An 18,386-nucleotide genomic window follows, 5' to 3' on the forward strand; every position below is an offset into this window, starting at 1 on the left:
GGTTCTGGAATCCTGAGCGTGGGGAGATTCCACCAACGGTCGGCAGCGCGTGGGTTCTAACGGAATGCTTAAGCTCGTCTCCCCTGAGTGTTTTCCTAATGTCTCTGTGCCGGGGAATGCTAGGGGTGATTGCAGGATATCCCAGTGTCAGAGGCTGCCTCCCCAAGGTCAGGGAAGGTTTTTCTCGGACTTCCCCGAACAGGGAACACCTGTGACTGAAGAGAGATTCGTGAAGTTGTCTCTCGAGCTCCCCCACGCACTGACAATGGTTCCGGAATCCTGAGCGTGGGGAGGTTCCACCAACGGTCGGCAGCGCGTGGGTTCTAACGGAATGCCTAAGCTCGTCTCCCCTGAGGGTTTTCCTAATGTCTCTGTGCCAGGGAATGCTAGGGGTGATTGCAGGATATCCCAGTGTCAGAGGCTGCCTCCCCAAGGTCAGGGAAGTTATTTCTCGGACTTCCCCGAACAGGGAACACCTGTGACTGAAGAGAGATTCATGGAGTTTTCTCTCGATCTCCCCCACGCAGTGACAATGTTTCCGGAATCCTGAGAGTGGGGAGATTCCACCAACGGTCGGCAGCGCGTGGGTTCTAACGGAATACTTAAGCTCGTCTCCCCTGAGGGTTTTCCTAATGTCTCTGTGCCAGGGAATGCTAGGGGTGATTGCAGGATATCCCAGTGTCAGAGGCTGCCTCCCCAAGGTCAGGGAAGGTTTTTCTCGGACTTCCCCGAACAGGGAAAACCTGCGAATGAAGAGAGCTACGTGGAGTTGTCTCTCGAGCTCCCCCACGCACTGACAATGTTTCTGGAATCCTGAGCGTGGGGAGGTTCCACCAACGGTCGGCAGCGCGTGGGTTCTAACGGAATGCCTAAGCTCTTCTCCCCTGAGGGTTTTCCTAATATCTCTGTCCCAGGGAATGCTAGGGTTGATTTCAGGATATCCCAGTGTCAGAGCCTCCTCCCCAAGGTCAGGGAAGTTATTTCTCGGACTTCCCCGAACAGGGAAATCCTGTGACTGAAGAGAGCTTCGTGGAGTTTTCTCTCGAGGTCCCCCACGCACTGACAATTGTTCCGGAATCTTGAGCGTGGGGAGGTTCCACCAACGGTCGGCAGCGCGTTGGTTGTAACGGAATGCCTAAGCTCGTCTCCCCTGAGGCTTTTCCTAATTTCTCTGTGCCAGGGAGTGCTAGGGTTGATTGCAGGATATCCCAGTGTCAGAGGCTGCCTCCCCAAAGTCAGGGAAGTTATTTCTCGGACTTCCCAGAACAGGGAACACCTGTGAATGAAGAGAGCTGCGTGGAGTTGTCTCTCGAGCTCCCCCACACACTGACAATGGTTCCAGAATCCTGAGCGTGGGGAGGTTCCACCAACGGTCGGCAGCGCGTGGGTTCTAACGGAATGCCTAAGCTCGTCTCTCCTGAGGATTTTCCTAATATCTCTGTGCCAGGGAATGCTAGGGGTGATTGCAGGATATAACAGTGTCAGAGGCTGCCTCCCCAAGATCAGGGAAATTATTTCTCGGACTTCCCAGAACAGGTAACCCTGTGACTGAAGAGAGCTGCGTGGAGTTGTCTCTCGAGCTCCCCAACGCAGTGACAATGGTTCCAGAATCCTGAGCGTGGGGAGGTTCCACCAACGGTCGGCAGCGCGTGGGTTCTAACGGAATGCCTAAGCTCTTCTCCCCTGAGGGATTTCCTAATATCTCTGTGCCAGGGCATACTAGGGTTGTTTTCAGGATATCCCAGTGTCAGAGCCTCCTCCCCAAGGTCAGGGAATTTATTTCTCGGACTTCCCCGAACAGGGAACACCTGTGACTGAAGAGAGCTTCGTGGAGTTGTCTCTCGAGGTCCCCCACGCACTGACAATGGTTCCTGAATCCTGAGCGTGGGGAGGTTCCACCAACGGTCGGTAGCGCGTGGGTTCTAACGGAATGCCTAAGCTCGTCTCCCCTGAGGCTTTTCCTAATTTCTCTGTGCCAGGGAATGCTAGGGGTGATTGCAGGATATCCCAGTGACAGAGGCTGCCTCCCCAAGGTCAGGGAATGTATTTCTCGGACTTCCCCGAACAGGGAACACCTGTGAATGAAGAGAGCTGCGTGGAGGTGTCTCTCGAGCTCCCCCACGCACTGACAATGGTTCCGGAATCCTTAGCGTGGGGAGGTTCCACCAACGGTCTGCAGCATTTGGGTTCTAACGGAAAGCCTAAGCTCATCTAACCTGAGGTTTTTCCTAATATCTCTGTGCCAGGGAATGCTAGGGGGGGTTGCAGGATATCCCAGTGTCAGAGGCTGCCTCCCCAAGGTCAGGGAAAGTTTTTCTCGTACTTCCCCGGACAGGGAACACCTGTGACTGAAGAGAGCTGCGTGGAGTTGTCTCTCGAGCTCCCCCACGCACTGACAATGTTTCCGGAATCCTGAGCGTGGGGAATTTCCACCAACCGTCATCAGCGCGTTGGTTCTAACGGAATGCCTAAGTTCGTCTCACCTGAGGGTTTTCCTAATGTCTCTGTGCCAGGGAATGTTAGGGGTGATTGCAGGATATAACAGTGTCAGAGGCTGCCTCCCCATGATCAGGGAAAGTATTTCTCGGACTTCCCCGAACAGGGAACCCCTGTGACTGAAGAGAGCTGCGTGGAGTTGTCTCTCGAGCTCCCCCATGCACTGACAATGGTTCCAGATTCCTGAGCGTGGGGAGGTTCCACCAACGGTCTGCAGCGCGTGGGTTCTAACGGAATGCCTAAGCTCGACTCCCCTGAGGGTTTTCTAAATGTCTCTGTGCCAGGGAATGCTAGGGGTGATTGCAGGATATCCCAGTATCAGAGGCTGGCTCACCAAGGTCAGGGAAGGTATTTCTCGGACTTCCCCGAACAGGGAACACCTGTGAGTGAAGAGAGATGCATGGAGTTTTCTCTCGAGGTCCCCCACGCACTGACAAAGTTTCCGGAATCCTGAGCGTGGGGAGATTCCACCAACGGTCGGCAGCGCGTGGGTTCTAACGGAATGCATAAGCTCGTCTCCCCTGAGGGTTTTCCTAATGTCTCTGTGCCAGGGAATGCTAGGGGTGTTTGCAGGATATCCCAGTGTCAGAGGCTGCCTCCCCAAGGTCAGGGAAGATTTTTCTCGGACTTCCCCGAACAGGGAACAATTGTGACTAAAGAGAGCTGCGTGGAGTTGTCTCTCGAGCTCCCCCACGCACTGACAATGTTTCCGGAATCCTGAGCGTGAGGAGGTTCCACCAACGGTCGGCAGCGCGTGTGTTCTTACGAAATGCCTAAGCTCGTCTCCCCTGCGGGTTTTCCTATTTTCTCTGTGCCAGGGAATGCTAGGGGTGATTGCAGGATATCCCAGTGTCAGAGGCTGACTCCCCAAGTTCAGGGAAGTTATTTCTCGGACTTCCTCGAACAGGGAACACCTGTGACTGAAGAGAGATGCATGGAGTTTTCTCTCGATCTCCCCCACGCACTGACAATGTTTCCGGAATCCTGAGCGTGGGGAGATTCCACCAACGGTCGGCAGCGCGTGGGTTCTAACGGAATGCATAAGCTCGTCTCCCCTGAGTTTTTTCCTAATGTCTCTGTGCCAGGGAATGCTAGGGGTGATTGCAGGATATCCCAGTGTCAGAGGCTGCCTCCACAAGATCAGGGAAGGTTTTTCTCGGACTTCCCCGAACAGGGAACCCCTGTGACTGAAGAGTGCTGCGTGGAGTTGTCTCTCGAGCTCCCCCACGCAGTGACAATGGTTCCGGAATCCTGAGCGTGGGGAGGTTCCACCAACGGTCGGCAGCGCGTGGGTTCTAACGGAATGCCTAAGCTCGTCTCCCCTGAGGGTTTTCCTAATGTCTCTGTGCCAGGGAATGCTAGGGGTGATTGCAGGATATCCCAGTGTCAGAGGCGGCCTCCCCAAGGTCAGGGAAGTTATTTCTCGGACTTCCCCGAACAGGGAACACCTGTGACTGAAGAGAGATGCATGGAGTTTTCTCTCGATCTCCCCCACGCAGTGACAATGTTTCCGGAATCCTGAGAGTGGGGAGATTCCACCAACGGTCGACAGCGCGTGGGTTCTAACGGAATACTTAAGCTCGTCTCCCCTGAGGGTTTTCCTAATGTCTCTGTGCCAGGGAATGCTAGGGGTGATTGCAGGATATCCCAGTGTCAGAGGCTGCCTCCCCAAGGTCAGGGAAGGTTTTTCTCGGACTTCCCCGAACAGGGAAAACCTGCGATAGAAGAGAGCTACGTGGAGTTGTCTCTCGAGCTCCCCCATGCACTGACAATGTTTCTGGAATCCTGAGCGTGGGGAGGTTCCACCAACGGTCGGCAGCGCGTGGGTTCTAACGGAATGCCTAAGCTAGTCTCCCCTGAGGGTTTTCCTAATATCTCTGTCCCAGGGAATGCTAGGGTTGATTTCAGGATATCCCAGTGTCAGAGCCTCCTCCCCAAGGTCAGGGAAGTTATTTCTCGGACTTCCCCTAACAGGGAAAACCTGTGACTGAAGAGAGCTTCGTGGAGTTTTCTCTCGAGGTCCCCCACGCACTGACAATTGTTCCGGAATCTTGAGCGTGGGGAGGTTCCACCAACGGTCGGCAGCGCGTTGGTTGTAACGGAATGCTTAAGCTCGTCTCCCCTGAGGCGTTTCCTAATTTCTCTGTGCCAGGGAGTGCTAGGGTTGATTGCAGGATATCCCAGTGTCAGAGGCTGCCTCCCCAAAGTCAGGGAAGTTATTTCTCGGACTTCCCAGAACAGGGAACACCTGTGAATGAAGAGAGCTGCGTGGAGTTGTCTCTCGAGCTCCCCCACACACTGACAATGGTTCCAGAATCCTGAGCGTGGGGAGGTTCCACCAACGGTCGTCAGCGCGTGGGTTCCAACGGAATGCCTAAGCTCGTATCCCCTGAGGATTTTCCTAATATCTCTGTGCCAGGGAATGCTAGGGGTGATTGCAGGATATCCCAGTGTCAGAGGCTGCCTCCCCAAGGTCAGGGAAGTTAATTCTCGGACTTCCCCGAACAGGGAACACCTGTGACTGAAGAGAGCTGCGTGGAGTTGTCTCTCGAGATCCCCCACGCACTGACAATGGTTCCGGAATCCTGAGCTTGGGGAGGTTCCACCAACGGTCGGCAGCGCGTGGGTTCTAACGGAATGCCTAAGCTCGTCTCCCCTGAGGGTTTTCCTAATGTCTCTGTGCCAGGGAATGCTAGGGTTGATTGCAGGATATCCCAGTGTCAGAGGTGCCTCCCCAAGGTCAGGGAAGGTATTTCTTGGACTTCCCCGAACAGGGAACACCTGTGACTGAAGAGAGCTGCGTGGAGTTGTCTCTCGACCTCCCCCACGCACTGACAATGGTTCCGGAATCCTGAGCGTGGGGAGGTTCCACCATCGGTCGGCAGCGCGTGGGTTCTAACGGAATGCCTAAGCTCGTCTCCCCTGAGGGTTTTCCTAATGTCTCTGTGCCAGGGAATGCTAGGGGTGATTGCAGGATATCCCAGTGTCAGAGCCTACTCCCCAAGGTCAGGGAAGTTATTTCTCGGACTTCCCCGAACAGGGAACACCTGTGACTGAAGAGAGCTTCGTGGAGTTGTCTCTCGAGGTCCCCCACGCACTGACAATGGTTCCGGAATCCTGAGCGTGGGGAGGTTCCACCAACGGTCGGCTGCGCGTGGGTTCTAACGGAATGCCTAAGCTCGCCTCCCCTGAGGCTTTTCCTAGTATCTCTGTGCCAGGGAATGCTAGGGGTGAATGCAGGATATCCCAGTGTCAGAGGCTGCCTCCCCAAGGTCAGGGAAGGTATTTCTCGGACTTCCCCGTACAGGGAACACCTGTGACTGAAGAGAGATGCGTGGAGTTGTCTCTCGAGCTCCCCCACGCACTGACATTGGATCCGGAATCCTGAGCGTGGGGAGGTTCCACCAACGGTCGGCAGCGCGGGGGTTCTAACGGAATGCCTAAGTTCGTCTCCCCTGAGGGTTTTCCTAATGTCTCTGTGCCAGGGAATGTTAGGGGTTATTGCAGGATGTAACAGTGTCAGAGGCTGCCTCCCCAAGATCAGGGAAAGTATTTCTCGGACTTCCCCGAACAGGGAACACCTGTGACTGAAGAGAGCTGCGTGGAGTTGTCTCTCGAGCTCCCTCACGCACTGACAATGGTTCCAGATTCCTGAGCGTGGGGAGGTTCCACCAGCGGTCGGCAGAGCGTGGGTTCTAACGGAATGCATAAGCCCGACTCCTCTGAGGGTTTTCCTAATGTCTCTCTGCCAGGGAATGCTAGGGGTGATTGCAGGATATCCCAGTGTCAGAGGCTGCCTCCCCAAGGTCAGGGAAGATTTTTCTCGGACTTCCCCGAACAGGGAACACCTGTGACTGAAGAGAGCTGCATGGAGTTGTCTCTCGAGCTCCCCAACGCACTGACAATGGTTACGGAATACTGAGCGAGGGGAGGTTCCACCAACAGTCGACAGCGCGTGGGTTCTAACGGAATGCCTAAGCTCGTCTCCCCTGAGGCTTTTCCTAATGTCTCTGTGCCAGGGAATGCTAGGGGTGATTGCAGGATTTCCCAGTGAACGAGGCTGCCTCCCCAAGTTCAGGGAAGATATTTCTCGGGCTTCCCCGAACAGGGAACACCTGTGACTGAAGAGAGCTGCGTGGAGTTGTCTCTCGAGCTCCCCCACGCACTGACAATGGTTCCGGAATCCTGAGCGTGGGGAAGTTCCACCAACCGTCGTCAGCGCGTTGTTTCTAACGGAATGCCTAAGCTCGTCTCTCCTGAGGATTTTCCTAATGTCTCTGTGCCAGGGAATGCTAGGGGTGATTGCAGGATATAACAGTGTCAGAGACTGCCTCCCCAAGATCAGGGAAATTATTTCTCGGACTTCCCAGAACAGGTAACCCTGTGACTGAAGAGAGCTGCGTGGAGTTGTCTCTCGAGCTCCCCAACGCACTGACAATGGTTCCAGAATCCTGAGCGTGGGGAGGTTCCACCAACGGTCGGCAGCGCGTGGGTTCTAACGGAATGCATAAGCTCGACTCCCCTGAGGGTTTTCCTAATGTCTCTGTGCCAGGGAATTCTAGGGGTGATTGCAGGATATCCCAGTGTCAGAGGCTGCCTACCCAAGTTCAGGGAATTATTTCTCGGACTTCCCCGAACAGGGAACACCTGTGACTGTAGAGAGCTGCGTGGAGTTGTCCGTCAGCTCCCCCACGAACTGACAATGGTTCCGGAATCCTGAGCGTCGGGAGGTTCCACCAACGGTCGGCAGCGAGTGGGTTCTAACGGAATGCCTAAGCTAATCTACCCTTAGGGTTTTCCTAATTTCTCAGTGCCAGGGAATGCTAGGGGTGATTGCAGGATATCCCAGTGTCAGAGGCTGCCTCCCCAAGGTCAGGGAAGGTATTTATCGGACTTCCCCGAAGAGGGAACACCTGTGACTGAAGAGAGCTGCGTGGCGTTGTCTCTCGAGCTCCCCCACGCACTGACAATCGTTCCGGATTCCTGAGCGTGGGGAGGTTCCAGCAAAGTCGGCAGCGCGTTGGTTCTAACGGAATGCCTAAGCTCTTCTCCCCTGAATGTTTTCCTAATATCTCTGTGACAGGGAATGCTTGGGGTGATTACAGGATATCCCAGTGTCAGTGGCTGCCTCCCCAAGGTCAGGGAATGTATTTCTCAGACTTCCCCAAACAGGGAGCACATGTGACTGAAGAGAGGTTCGTGGAGTTGTCTCTCGAGCTCCCCCACCCACTGACAATGGTTCCGGAATCCTGAGCGTGGGGAGGTTCCACCAACGGTCGGCATCACGTGGGTTCTAACGAAATGCCTAAGCTCGTCTCCCTGAGGCTTTCCCTAATTTCTCTGTGCCAGGGAATGCTAGGGGTCATTGCAGGATATCCCAGTGAACGTGTCTGCCTCTCCAAGTTCAGGGAAAGTATTTCTCGGACTTCCCCGTACAGGGAACTCCTGTGACTGAAGAGAGCTGCGTGGAGTTATCTCTCGAGTTCCCCCACGCACTGACAATGGTTCCGGAATCCTGAGCGTGGGGAGGTTCCACCAACCGTAGGCAGCGCGTGGGTTCTAACGGAGTGCCTAAGCTCGTCTCCCCTGAATGTTTTCCTAATGTCTCTGTGCCAGGGAATGCTAGGTGTGATTACAGGAAATCCCAGTGTCAGAGGCTGCCTCCCCAAGATCAGGGAAGTTATTTCGCGGACTTCCCCGAACAGGGAACACCTGTGACTGAAGAGAGCTGCGTGGAGTTGTCTCTCGAGCTCCCCCACGCACTGACAATTTTTCCAGAATCCTGAGCGTGGGGAGGTTCCACCAACGGTCGGCAGCGCGTTGGTTCAAACGGAATGCCTTAGCTCGTCTCCCCTGAGGGTTTTCCTAATGTCTCTGTGCCAGGGAATGCTAGGGGTGATTGCAGGATATCCCAGTGTCAGAGTCTGCCTCCCCAAGGTCAGGGAAGTTATTTCTCGGACATCCCCGAACAGGGAACACCTGTGACTGAAGAGAGCTGCGTGGAGTTGTCTCTCGAGCTCCCCCACGCACTGACAATATTTCCGGAATCCTGAGCGTGGGGAGGTTCCACCAACTTTCGGCAGCGCGTGGGTTCTAACGGAATGCCTAAGCTCGTCTCCCCTGAGGGTTTTCCTAATGTCTCTGTGCCAGGGTATGCTAGGGTTGATTGCAGGATATCCCAGTGTCAGAGGCTGCCTCCCCTATATAGGGAAGGTATTTCTCGGACTTCCCCGAACAGGGAACACCTGTGACTGAAGACACCTGCGTGGATTTGTCTCTCGAGTTCCCCCACGCACTGACAATGATTCCGGAATCCTGAGCCTGGGGAGGTTCCACCAATGGTCGGCAGCGCGTGGGTTCTATCAGAATGCATAAGCTCGTCTCCCCTGAGTGTTTTCCAAATGTCTCTGTGCCAGGGAATGCTAGGGGTGATTGCAGGATATCCCAGTGTCAGAGGCTGCCTCCCGAATGTCAGGGAAGGTATTTCTCTGACTTCCCCGAACAGGGAACACCTGTGACTGAAGAGAGCTGCGTGGAGTTGTCTCTCGAGCTCCCCCAAGCACTGACAATGTTTCCGGAATCCTGAGCATGGGGAGGTACCACCAAAGGTCGGCAGCGCGTGGGTTCTAACGGAATGCCTAAGCTCGTCTCCCCTGAGGGTTTTCCTAATGTCTCTGTGCCAGGGTATGCAATTGGTGATTGCAGGATATCCCAGTGTCAGAGGCTACATCCCAAAATTCAGTGAAGTTGTTTCTCGAACTTCCCCAAACAGGGAACACCTGTGACTGAAGAGAGATGCGTGGAGTTGTCTCTCGAGCTCCCCCACGCACTGACAATGGTTCCGGAATCCTGAGCGTGAGGAGGTTCCACCAACGGTCGGCAGAACTTGCGTTCAAACGGAATGCCTAAACTCGTCTCCCCTGAGGGTTTTCCTAATTTCTCTGTGCCAGGGAATGCTAGGGGTGATTGCAGAATATCCCAGTGTTCGAGGCTGCCTCCCCATGTTCAGGGAAGGTATTTCTCGGACTTCTCCGAACAGGGAACACCTGTGACTGAAGAGAGCTGCGTGGCGTTGTTTCTCGAGCTCCCCCACGCACTGACAATGGTTCCGGATTCCTGAGCGTGGGGAGGTTCCACCAAAGTCGGCAGCGCGTTGGTTCTAACGGAATGCCTAAGCTCGTCTCCCCTGAGGGTTTTCCTAATGTCTCTGTGACAGGGAAAGCTAGGGGTGATTACAGGATATCCCAGTGTGAGAGGCTGCCTCCACAAGGTCAGGGTATTTATTTCTCGGGCTTCCCCAAACAGGGAGCACATGTGACTGAAGAGAGCTGCGTGGAGTTCTCTCTCGTGCTCCCCCACGAACTGATATTTGTTCCGGAATCCAGAGCGTTGGGAGGTTCCACCAACGGTCAGCAGCGCGTGGGTTCCAACGGAATGCCTAAGCTCGTCTCCCCTGAGGGTTTTCCTAATGTCTCTGTTCCAGGGAATGCTAGGAGTGATTGAAGAGTATCCCAGTGTCAGAGACTGCCTCCCCAAATTCAGTGAAAGTATTCATCGGACTTCCCCGAACAGGGAACACCTGTGACTGAAGAGAGCTGCCTGGAGTGGTCTCTCGAGCTCCCCCACGCACAGACAATGGTTCCGGAATCCTGAGCTTGGGGAGGTTCCACCAACGTTCGGCAGCGCGTGGGTTCTAACGGAATGCCTAAGCTCGTCTCCCCTGAGGGTTTTCCTAATGTCTCTGTGCCAGGGAATGCTAGGGGTGATTTCAGGATATCCCAGTGTCAGAGGCTGCCTCACCAAGTTCAGGGAAGGTATTTGTCGGACTTCCCGGAACAGGGAACACCTGTGACTGAAGAGAGCTGCCTGGAGTTGTCTCTGGAGCTCCCCCACGCACTGACACTGTTTCTGGATTCCTGAGCGTGGGGAGGTTCCACCAACGGTCGTCAGCGCGTGGGTTTCAACGGAATACCTAAGCTCGTCTCCCCTGAGGGTTTTCCTAATGTCTCTGTGCCAGGGAATGCTAGGGGTGATTGCAGGATATCCCAGTGTCAGAGGCTGCCTCCCCAAGGTCAGTGAAGTTATTTCTCGGGCTTCCCCGAACAGGGAACACCAGTGACTGAAGAGAGCTGCGTGGAGTTGTCTCTCGAGCTCCCCCACGCACTGACAATGGTTCCGGAAAACCGAGCGTGGGGAGGTTCCACCAACGGTCAACAGAGCGTGGGTTCTAACGGAATGCCTAATCTCGTTTCCCCTGAGGGTTTTCCAAATGTCTCTGTGCCAGGGAATGCTAGCGGTGATTGCAGGATATCCCAGTGTCACAGGCTGCCTCCCCAAGGTCAGGGAAGGTATTTCTCGGACTTCCCCGAACAGGGAACACCTGTGACTTAAGAGAGCAGCGTGGAGTTGTCTCTCGAGCTCCCCCACCCACTGACAATCGGTCCGGAATCCTGAGCGTGGGGAGGTTCCACCAACGGTCGGCAGCGCGTGGGTTCTAACGGAATGCTTAAGCTCGTCTCCCCTGAGGGTTTTCCTAATGTCTCTGTGCCAGGGAATGCTAGGGGTGATTGCAGGATATCCCAGTGTCAGAGGCTGACTCCCCAAGGTCAGGGAAGTTATTTTTCGGAGTTCCCCGAACAGGGAACACCTGTGACTGAAGAGAGCTGCGTGGAGTTGTCCCTCAGCTCCCACACTAACTGACAATGGTTCCGGAATCCTGAGCGTGGGGAGGTTCCACCAACGGTCGGCAGCGCGTGGGTTCTAACGGAATGCCTTAGCTCGTCTCCCCTGAGGGTTTTCCTTTTGTCTCTGTCCCCGGGAATGCTAGGGGTGATTGCAGGATATCCCAGGGTCAGAGGCTGCCTCCCCAAGTTCAGGGAAGGTATTTCTCGGACTTCCCCGAACAGGGAACACCTGTGACTGAAGAGAGCTGCGTGGAGTTGTCCCTCAACTCCCCCACGAACTGACAATGTTTCCGGAATCCTGAGCGTGGGGAGATTCCACCAACGGTCGGCAGCGCGTGGGTTCTAACGGAATGCCTAAGCTCGTTTCCCCTGAGGGTTTTCCTAATTTCTCTGTGCCAGGGAATGCTAGGGGTGATTGCAGGATATCCCAGTGTCCGAGGCTGCCTCCCCAAGTTCAGGGAAGTTATTTCTCGGACTTCCCCGATCAGGGAACACATGTGACTGAAGAGAGCTGCGTGGCGTTGTCTCTCGAGCTCCCCCACGCACTGACAATGGTTCCGGATTCCTGAGCGTGGGGAAGTTCCAGCAAAGTCGGCAGCGCGTTGGTTCTAACGGAATGCCTAAGCTCGTCTCCCCTGAGGTTTTTCCTAATGTCTCTGTGACAGGGAAAGCTAGGGGTGATTACAGGATATCCCAGTGTGAGAGGCTGCCTCCCCAAGGTCAGGGTATTTATTTCTCGGACTTCCCCAAACAGGGAGCACATGTGACTGAAGAGAGCTGCGTGGAGTTGTCTCTCGTGCTCCCCCACGAACTAACAATGTTTCCGGAATCCAGAGCGTTGGGAGGTTCCATCTTCGGTCGGTAGCGCGTGGGTTCCAACCGAATGCCTAAGCTCGTCTCCCCTGAGGGTTTTCCTAATGTCTCTCTGCCAGGGAATGCTAGGGGTGATTGCAGAGTATCCCAGTGTCAGAGGCTGCCTCCCCAAGTTCATGGAAGGTATTTCTCGGACTTCCCCGAACAGGGAACACCTGTGACTGAAGAGAGCTGCATGGCGTTGTCTCTCGAGCTCCCCCACGCACTGACAATGGTTCCGGAATCCTGAGCGTGGGGAGGTTCCACCAACTGTCGGCAGCGTGTGGGTTGTAACGGAATGCCTAAGCTCGTCTCCCCTGAGGTTTTTCCTAATGTCTCTGTGCCAGGGAATGCTAGGGGTGATTGCAGGATATCCCAGTGTCAGAGGCTGCCTCCTCAATTTCAGGGAAGATATTTCTCGTACTTCCCCAAACAGGGAACACCTGTGACTGAAGAGAGCTGCGGGGAGTGGTCTCTCGAGCTCCCCCACGCACAGACAATGGTTCCGGAATCCTGAGCGTGGGGAGGTTCCACCAATGTTCGGCAGCGCGTGGGTTCTAACGGAATGCCTAAGCTCGTCTCCCCTGAGGTTTTTCCTAATGTCTCTGTGCCAGGGAATGCTAGGGGTGATTGCAGGATATCCCAGTATAAGAGGCTGCCTCCCCAAGGTCAGGGAAGATATTTCTCGGAGTTCCCCGAACAGGGAAATCATGTGAATGAAGACAGCTGCGTGGAGTTGTCCCTCAACTCCCCCACGAACTGACAATGGTTCCGGAATCCTGAGCGTGGGGAGGTTCCACCAACGGTCGGCAGCGCGTGGGTTCTAACGGAATGCGTAAGCTCGTCTCCCCTGAGGGTTTTCCTAATTTCTCTGTGCCAGGGAATGCTAGGGGTGATTGCAGAATATCCCAGTGTTCGAGGCTGCCTCCCCATGTTCAGGGAAGGTATTTCTCGGACTTCCCCGAACAGGGAACACCTGTGACTGAAGAGAGCTGCGTGGCGTTGTTTCTCGAGCTCCCCCACGCACTGAAAATGGTTCCGGATTCCTGAGCGTGGGGAGGTTCCAGCAAAGTCGGCAGCGCGTTGGTTCTAACGGAATGCCTAAGCTCGTCTCCCCTGAGGGTTTTCCTAAAGTCTCTGTGACAGGGAAAGCTAGGGGTGATTACAGGATATCCCAGTGTGAGAGGCTGCATCCACAAGGTCAGGGTATTTATTTCTCGGACTTCCCCAAACAGGGAGCACATGTGACTGAAGAGAGCTGCGTGGAGTTGTCTCTCGTGCTCCCCCATGAACTGATATTTGTTCCGGAATCCAGAGCGTTAGGAGGTTCCACCAACGGTCAGCAGCGCGTGGGTTCCAACGGAATGCCTAAGCTCGTCTCCCCTGAGGGTTTTCCTAATGTCTCTGTTCCAGGGAATGCTAGGAGTGATTGAAGAGTATCCCAGTGTCAGAGACTGCCTCCCCAAATTCAGGGAAGGTATTCATCGGACTTCCCCGAACAGGGAACACCTGTGACTGAAGAGAGCTGCCTGGAGTGGTCTCTCGAGCTCCCCCACGCACAGACAATGGTTCCGGAATCCTGAGCGTGGGGAGGTTCCACCAACGTTCGGCAGCGCGTGGGTTCTAACGGAAAGCCTAAGCTCGTCTCCCCTGAGGGTTTTCCTAATGTCTCTGTGCCAGGGAATGCTAGGGGTGATTGCAGGATATCCCAGTGTCCGAGGCTGCCTCACCAAGTTCAGGGAAGGTATTTGTCGGACTTCCCGGAACAGGGAACACCTGTGACTGAAGAGAGCTGCGTGGAGTTGTCTCTGGAGCTCCCCCACGCACTGACACTGTTTCTGGATTCCTGAGCGTGGGGAGGTTCCACCAACGGTCGTCAGCGCGTGGGTTTCAACGGAATACCTAAGCTCTTCTCCCCTGAGGGTTTTCCTAATATCTCTGTGCCAGGGAATGCTAGGGGTGATTGCAGGATATCCCAGTGTCAGAGGCTGCCTCCCCAAGGTCAGTGAAGTTATTTCTCGGGCTTCCCCGAACAGGGAACACCAGTGACTGAAGAGAGCTGCGTGGAGTTGTCTCTCGAGCTCCCCCACGCACTGACAATGGTTCCGGAAAACCGAGCGTGGGGAGGTTCCACCAACGGTCAACAGAGCGTGGATTCTAACGGAATGCCTAATCTCGTTTCCCCTGTGGGTTTTCCAAATGTCTCTGTGCCAGGGAATGCTAGGAGTGATTGCAGGATATCCCAGTGTCACAGGCTGCCTCCCCAAGGTCAGGGAAGGTATTTCTCGGACTTCCCCGAACAGGGAACACCTGTGACTTAAGAGAGCAGCGTGGAGTTGTCTCTCGAGCTCCCCCGCGCACTGACAATCGGTCCGGAAAACCGAGCGTGGGGAGGTTCCACCAACGGTCGGCAGCGCGTGGGTTCTAACGGAATGCTTAAGCTCGTCTCCCCTGAGGGTTTTCCTAATGTCTCTGTGCCAGGGAATGCTAGGGGTGATTGCAGGATATCCCAGTGTCAGAGGCTGACTCCCCAAGGTCAGGGAAGGCATTTTTCGGAGTTCCCCGTACAGGGAACTCCTGTGACTGAAGTGAGCTGCGTGGAGTTGTCCCTCATCTCCCCCACGAACTGACAATGGTTCCGGAATCCTGAGCGTGGGGAGGTTCCACCAACTGTCGGCAGCGCGTGGGTTCTAACGGAATGCCTAAGCTCGTCTCCCCTGAGGGTTTTCCTAATGTCTCTGTGCCAGGGAATGCTAGGGGTGATTGCAGGATATCCCAGTGTCCGAGGCTGCCTCCCCAAGGTCAGGGAAAGTATTTATCGGACTTCCCAGGACAGGGAACACCTGTGACTGAAGAGAGCTGCGTGGAGTGGTCTCTCGAGCTCCCCCACGCACAGACAATATTTCCGGAATCCTGAGCGTGGGGAGGTTTCACCAACGGTCGGCAGCGCGTGGGTTCTAACGGAATGCCTAAGCTCGTGTCCCCTGCGGGTTTTCCTAATGTCTCTGTGCCAGGGAATGCTAGGGGTGATTGCAGGATATCCCAGTGTCCGAGTCTGCCTCCCCAAGGCCAGGGAAATTTTTTCTCGGACTTCCCCGTACAGGGAACTCCTGTGACTGAAGAGAGATGCGTGGAATTTTCTCTCGATCTCCCCCACGCACTGACAATGTTTCCGGAATCCTGAGCATGGGGAGGTTCCACCAACTGTCGGCAGCGTGTGGGTTGTAACGGAATGCCTAAGCTCGTCTCCCCTGAGGGTTTTCCTAATTTCTCTGTGCCAGGGAATGCTAGGGGTGATTGCAGGATATCCCAGTGCCCGAGGCTGCCTCCCCAAGTTCAGGGAAGGTATTTCTCGGACTTCCCCGAACAGGGAACACCTGTGACTGAAGAGAGCTGCGTGGCGTTGTCTCTCGAGCTCCCCCACGCACTGACAATGGTTCCGGAATCCTGAGCGTGGGGAGGTTCCAGCAAAGTCGGCAGCGCGTTGGTTCTAACGGAATGCCTAAGCTCGTCTCCCCTGAGGTTTTTCATAATGTCTCCGTGCCAGGGAATGCTAGGGGTGATTGCAGGATATCCCAGTGTCGGAGGCTGCCTCCCCAAGTTCAGGGAAGCTATTTGTCGGACTTCCCCGAACAGGGAACACCTGTGACTGAAGAGAGCTGCGTGTAGTTGTCTCTGGAGCTCCCCCACGCACTGACAATGGTTACGGAATCCTGAGCGTGGGGAGGTCCCACCGACGGTCGGCTTCGTGTGGGTTCTAACGGAATCCGTAAGCTCGTCTCCCCTGAGGGTTTTCCTAATATCTCTGTGCCAGGGAATGCTAGGGGTGATTGCAGGATATCCCAGTGTCTGAGGTTGCCTCCCCAAGGTCAGGGAAGTTATTTCTCGGACTTCCCCGAACAGGGAACACCTGTGACTGAAGAGAACTGCGTGGAGTTGTCTCTCGTGCTCCCCCACGCACTGAGAATGTTTCCGGAATCCTGAGCTTGGGGAAGTTTCACCAACGGTCGTTAGCGCGTGGGTTCTAACGGAATGACTAAGCTCGTCTCCCCTGAGGGTTTTCCTAATGTCTCTGTGCCAGGGAATGCTAGGGGTGATTGCAGGATATCCCAGTGACAGAGGCTGCCTCCACAAGGTCTGGGAAGTTATTTCTCGGACTTCCCCAAACAGGGAACACCTGTGACTGAAGAGAGCTGCGTGGAGTTGTCTCTCGAGCTCCCCCACGCACTGACAATGGTTCCGGAATCCTGAGCGTGGGGAGGTTCCACCTATGGTTGGCAGCGCGTGGGTTCTAACGGAATACCTAAGCTCGTCTCCCCTGAGTTTTTTCCGAATATCTCTGTGCCAGGGAATGCTTGGGGTGATTGCAGGATATCCCAGTGTCAGAGGCTGATTCCCCAAGTTCAGAGAAGGTATTTCTCGGACTTCCCCGAACAGGGAACACCTGTGACTGAAAAGAGCTGCGTGGAGCTGTCTCTCGATCTCCCCCACGCACTGACAGTGGTTCCGGAATACTGAGCTTGGGGTGGTTCCACCAACGGTCGGCAGCGCGTGGGTTCTAACGGAATGCCTAAGCTCGTCTCCTCTGAGGTTTTTCCTACTGTCTCTGTGCCAGGGAATGCTAGGTGTGATATCAGGATATCCCAGTGTCAGAGGCTGCCTCCCCAATGTCAGGGAAGTTATTTCTCGGACTTCCCCGAACAGGAAAACCCTGTGACTGAAGAGAGCTGCGTGGAGTTGTCTCTCGAGCTCCCCCACGCACTGACAATGGTTCCGGAATCCTGAGCGTGGGGATGTTCCACCAACGGTCGGCAGCGCGTGGGCTCTAACGGAATGCCTAAGCTCGTCTCCCCTGAGGGTTTTCCTATTGTCTCTGTGCCAGGGAATGCTAGGGGTGATTGCAGGATATCCCAGTATCAGAGGCTGTCTCCCCAAGGTCAGGGAATATATTTCTCGGACTTCCCCGAACAGGGAACACCTGTGACTGAAGAGAGCTGCGTGGAGTTGTCTCTCGAGCTCCCCCACGCACTGACAATATTTCCGGAATCCTGAGCGTGGGGAGGTTCCACCAACGGTCGGCAGCGCTTGGGTTCTAACGGAATGCCTAAGCTCGTCTCCCCTGAGGGTTTTCCTAATGTCTCTGTGCCAGGAAATGCTAGGGGTGATTGCAGGATATCCCAGTGACCGAGTCTGCCTCCCCAAGTTCAGGGAAGTTATTTCTCGGACTTCCCCGAACAGGGAACTCCTGTGACTGTAGAGAGCTGCGCGGAGTTGTCTCTCGAGCTCCCCACGCACTGAAAATGATTCCGGAATACTGAGCGTGCGGAGGTTCCACCAAAGATCGGCAGCGCGTGGGTTCTAACGGAAAACCTAAGCTCGTATCCCCTGAGGGTTTTCCTAATGTCTCTGTGCTAGGGAATGCTAGGGGGGTTTGCAGGATTTGCCAGTGACAGAGGCTGCCTCCGCAAGGTCAGGGAATGTATTTCTCGGACTTCCCCGATCAGGGAACACCTGTGACTGAAGAGAGCTTCGTGGAGTTGTCTCACGAGCTCCCCCACGCACTGACAATGATTTTGTAATTCTGAGCGTGGGGAGGTTCCACCAACGGTCGGCAGCGGGTGGGTTCAAACGGAAAGCATAAACTCGTCTCCCCTGAGGGTTTTCCAAATGTCTCTCAGCCAGGGAATGCTAGTGGGGTTTGCAGGATATCCCAGTGCAGAGGCTGACTCCCCAAGGCCAGGGAAGGTATTTCTCGGACTTCCCCGGACAGGGAACACCTGTGACTGAAGAGAGCTGCGTGGAGTTGTCTCTCGAGCTCCCCCACGCAATGACAATGGTTCCGGAATCCTGAGGGTGGGGAGGTTCCACCAACGGTCGACAGCGCGTGGGTTCTAACGGAAAGCCTAGTCTCGTATCCCCTGAGGATTTTCCTAATGTCTCTGTGCCAGGGAATGCTAGGGGTGTTTGCAGGATATCCCAGTGACAGAGTCTGCCTCCCCAAGGTCAGGGAAGGTATTTCTCGGACTTCCCCGAACAGGGAACACCTGTGACTGAAGAGAGCTGCGTGGAGTTTTCTCTCGAGCTCCCCCACGCACTGACAATGTTTCCGGAATCCTGAGCGTGGGGAGGTACCACCAACGGTCGGCAGGGAGTTGGTTCTAACGGAAAGCATAAGCTCGTCTCCCCTGAGGGTTTTCCTAATGTCTCTGTGCCAGGGAATGCTAGGGGCGTTTGCAGGATATCCCAGTGACAGAGGCTGCCTCCCCAAGGTCAGGGAAGTTATTTCCCGGACTTCCTCGAACAGGTAACACCTGTGACTTAAGAGACATGCGTGGAGTTGTCTCTCGAGTTTCC

The sequence above is a fragment of the Vicugna pacos genome, unplaced genomic scaffold (genome assembly GCF_048564905.1).
Source record: "Vicugna pacos unplaced genomic scaffold, VicPac4 SAC-SAT, whole genome shotgun sequence".
NCBI classification, from domain to species: domain Eukaryota; kingdom Metazoa; phylum Chordata; class Mammalia; order Artiodactyla; family Camelidae; genus Vicugna; species Vicugna pacos.